Raw genomic sequence first — 4,822 nt, forward strand, 5'->3', positions numbered from 1 at the left:
TGTACGTGTCCCCGTACGAGGACCCCTTAGCGGAAGCAGTGGACGCAATGTCCCTCGACTGGAACAGATGGTCCAGGATTTATCTGTTCCCTCCTCACAACCTTCTGTTGAGGGTCCTCAACAAACTGAGATCCTTCAAGGGGGTAGCGGCAATAGTGGCCCAAAAGTGGGCGAACAGCATGTGGTTCCCCTTGGCGTTGGAACTACAGATGAAGTTCGTGCCGCTACCACATCCAGTTCTGACCCAGCGAGTCCAGAAGTCGACTGTCTGCGCTTCATTACAGAAAACCCAGACCCTGCAGCTCATGATTTTCTCGCCCTAGCGGTGAGAAAGCGCTTCGGGATTTCGAAAGCCAGCATAGACTTCCTAGAGGAATACAAGTGCAAATCGACTAGAAGGCAATATGAGTCATCTTGGAGAAAATGGGTGGCCTTTGTAAAGGCAAAGAATCCGCAGGAGATCTCAACAGATTTCTGCTTATCTTTCTTCATCCATCTCCATGGCCAAGGATTGGCAGCTAACACGATTTCAGTGTGTAAATCGGCTTTGATGAGACCCATTTTATTTGCCTTCCAGATCGACCTAGGTAACGAGATCTTTAATAAAGTTCCGAAAGCCTGCGCTAGGCTCAGACCTTCAGCACCTCCAAAGCCCATTTCATGGTCTTTAGACAAAGTTCTTCATTTCGCCTCCTTGTTGAGCAATGAAGAATGTGCGTTAAAGGATTTGACGCAAAAAGTTATTTTCCTATTTGCACTCGCGTCCGGGGCCAGGGTTAGTGAGATCGTAGCCCTCTCGAGAGAGGCAGGTCGTGTTCAGTTCCTGGATGGGGGGGAGCTGAACCTGTTTCCGGATCCTACGTTTCTCGCCAAGAATGAGTTACCCACCAACAGGTGGGGTCCCTGGAGAATCTGTCCTCTGAAAGAAGATGCATCTCTATGTCCAGTAGAATGCCTAAAGGTCTATCTTCGTAGAACTTCAGACTTCAAGGGTAGTCAACTATTCAGGGGAGAAACATCAGGCTCAAATTTATCTCTGAATCAACTCAGAGCGAAAATGACATATTTTATTCGCAGAGCGGATCCTGACAGTACACCCGCAGGTCACGATCCGAGGAAAGTTGCCTCATCCCTAAATTTCTTTAATTGTATGGATTTTGAACATCTCCGTTCATACACGGGCTGGAAGTCTTCCAGGGTGTTCTTTCGCCACTATGCGAAGCAAGTAGAGGAACTTAAGAGATCTGTGGTAGCAGTGGGTCGTGTAGTTAACCCTACTGTTTAACTCTGCGAGGAACAGTGGTCTTAATTGGGACGATTAAGTCCAGGGTGAGTGTGTAGGTACATACTGTACTACAAACTAAATGAGGGCACCAAGTGCCTATATAGACTGTTCCTTCCTTCAAAGGTGAACCTTGCATAAGTTCAGACATGTGTGCCAAGCGTTTCTAACGCTAATGTGATTGATTTGTAATACAGATTTTTTATGACTTGATACCTTGGTATCTCATTAAAGTGGTGTTTAATGGTTTTTCTTTCAGATAAACAAGTTCTGTTTACTATCATACTTATGCTTAAAGTTTTGGGTTACCCTCTTTTATATAAATATATATATTTGTTGTTAACCTGTCTGTTTATTATCTGTCAATAAACTTGTTCTTGAGAACCTTGCGTCTCTTTCACCTGTGTCAATTTATTGGTATAATTGAGCATTTTAATTCTATGTATTTTATCTGGGATAATTCTGATAGAATTGTTCTGTTTTGCAAGCTATGTTGCATTGGTTTATGTAAGTCCCCTAATGGGAGGACTCCGTCCCATAAAGGGACGAGGGCGGTTTTATTAGTTTCTTCCTATGCGGATATAAACCTTTGTCCAATACAAGTATTGTGCGGATGACTGGTCAATATATTGACGCAGTGGTTCTATACAAACTATGCTTTACTGAATATAGGGCGAGACCACTATATTAGCTTGCCTGGCATTCATACATAGATATATGTACTCTTCGAGACTTTCCAGAGTCTAGTAGGACTCTTCCCTGTAGGGGGCAGGAAGCTCTAACATAGTTTATAGTTAGTTGAAAAGATGTATAACGGTAACATCTTAGGTCTCTAGGTCTAGTCGACCGGGAATAAATATCTCCGGGGAGTACGGCACGTTCTGAGAATCCACAGATACAGTAATGCTCTGGTACACTTCCATCAGGACGACATGGCTTGAGCCCAAAAAACGGATTTTGAGCGAAGCGAAAAATCTATTTTTGGGTGAGATAGCCATGTCGTCCTGATGGACCCGCCCTTGCCTTTCTAAGAAAGGGCTGTAGGACCCCTCCCTACATACAGTATCTGTAGCACCTCGTGTACGCTACAAGGAATACAGATGGCGCCAGGATTGGCGCCAGGCACGCATACGAATCGGGGGATAGGGAAGCCTTGGGAGCGGCTCCCCTTTTTCTTTCCCGAATTCGTATCTCGTCAATCTCCCTCCTACGAGACGAATCTCTGTTCAGGTAGTAGATTGCCATGTGACGTGTCTAGAATACGTCCTCTGATATGTCGCGATATCCCTTTCACGAGGGATACTCGCTCCAGGAGTTAGAATTCTGGTACCTTAAGGTAAATTCTCTGGGAATATCGCCGTAGTTGTAATATACCCTAGGAAGCTACCCTATAGGAACTTCCATCAGGACGACATGGCTATCTCACCCAAAAATAGATTTTTCGCTTCGCTCAAAATCCGTTATATAGGTAGGTAGTAAGTTGGCCAGGGCAACAGCCATCTGGTGAGATACCTACGCTAGAGAGTAACAGGATCCTTTGACTGGCCAGACAGTACTACATTGGATCCTTCTCTCTGGTTACGGTTCGTTTCACCTTTGCATACGCATACACCAAATAGTCTAGCCTATTTTTTACATATTCTCCTTTGTCCTCGACTCCTCATACACCTGGCAACACAGACTACCAAACAATTCTTCTTTACGCAAGGGGATACTGCAGTGTAATTGTTCAGAGGCCACTTTCTCCTTGGTAAGGGTAAATGGAACTCTTATGCTATGGTAAGCAGCTCTTCTAAGGGGAAGACACTCCCAAATAAAAAACATTATTCTCTAGTCTTGCATAGTGGCTTAGCCTCTGTACCATGGTCTTCTACTGTCTTGGGTTAGAGTTCTCTTGCTTGACGGTACACTCGGGCACACTATTCTATCTTATTTTACTTCCTCTTGTTTTGTTACAGTTTTAATAGTATGTTTAAGAGATATTTTTGTAATGTTACTGATCTTGTTTTCCCTTGCTTCCTTTTCTCACTGGGTTATTTTCCAACTAGCATTCAATCCCAAGTATGAGGTAGAAATTTATTTCTATTTGAGCACGATGTTGTGTTGATATTTATCCATATTGACTCATTGGGGTAATTTGAATGAATTACTATCAATTGTATCACGTGGTGGGATGGGAAGTCGGGGAAAACCTACTGGTAAGAGACTGATGTCTCGCCAGGTAAATCCTGAACTGCAGATAAGCAGTTGTGTTCCGACTTCTTTTATGGCCTATCGTGGCATGATTGGAAGCGACCTGGCCTTTCATTAGAAGGGGCTAGCCTTTGATCCCATGTATGAGGTAGAAATTTATTTTTATTTGAGCACAATGTTGTGTTGATATACATCCATATTAACTCATTAGAGGTAATTTGAATGAATTACTATCAATTGTGTCATGTGGTGGGCCAGGAAGTCGGGGAAATTCGCTGGTAAGAGACTGATGTCCCGCCAGGTAAATCCTGAACTGCAGATTACCAGTTGTGTTCCGATTTCTTTTATGGCTTCTCGTGACATGGTTGGAAGCGACCTGGCCTTTCATTAGAAGGCGTTAGCGTTCAATCCCAAGTATGAGGTAGAAATTTATTTCTATTTGAGCACGAAGTTGGGTTGATATTTATCCATATTGACTCATTAGGAGTAATTTGAATGAATAACTATCAATTGTGTCACGTGGGGGGCCGGGAAGTCAAGTAAAACTCGCTGGTAAGAGACTGATTTCTCGCCAGGTAAATCCTGAACTGCAGATTAGCAGTTAGGTTCCGACTTCTTTTATGGCCTCTTGTAAGATGGTTGGAAGCGACCTGGCCTATCATTAGAAGGGATTAGCGTTCGATCTCAAGTATGAGGTAGAAATTTTTTTCTATTTGAGCATGATGTTGTGTTGATATTCATCCATATTGACTCATTAAAGGAAATTTGAATGAATTACTATTAATTGTGTCACATGGTGGGCTTGGAAGCTGGGGAAAACTCGCTGGTAAGAGACTAATGTCTCGCTAGGTATATCCTGAACTGCATATTAGCAGTCAGGTTCCGACTTGTTTTATGGCCTCTTGTGAGATGGTTGGAAGCGACCTGGCCTTTCATTAGAAGGGGTTTGCGTTCGATACCAGGTATGAGGTGGAAATCCATTTCTACTTGAGCACGATGTTGTGTTGATATATATATATATATATATATATATATATATATATATATATATATATATATATATATATATATATATACATATCTGAATATATATATATATATATATATATATATATATATATATATATATATATATATATATATATATCTATATATATGTATATATATATATATATATATATATATATATATATATATATATATATATATATATATATATATATATATATATATATATATATATAGATATATAATATATATATATATATATATATATATATATATATATATATATATATATATATATCTATCTATATATATATATATAGATATATATATATATATATA

This window comes from Palaemon carinicauda, chromosome 4 (assembly GCF_036898095.1).
Source record: "Palaemon carinicauda isolate YSFRI2023 chromosome 4, ASM3689809v2, whole genome shotgun sequence".
NCBI classification, from domain to species: domain Eukaryota; kingdom Metazoa; phylum Arthropoda; class Malacostraca; order Decapoda; family Palaemonidae; genus Palaemon; species Palaemon carinicauda.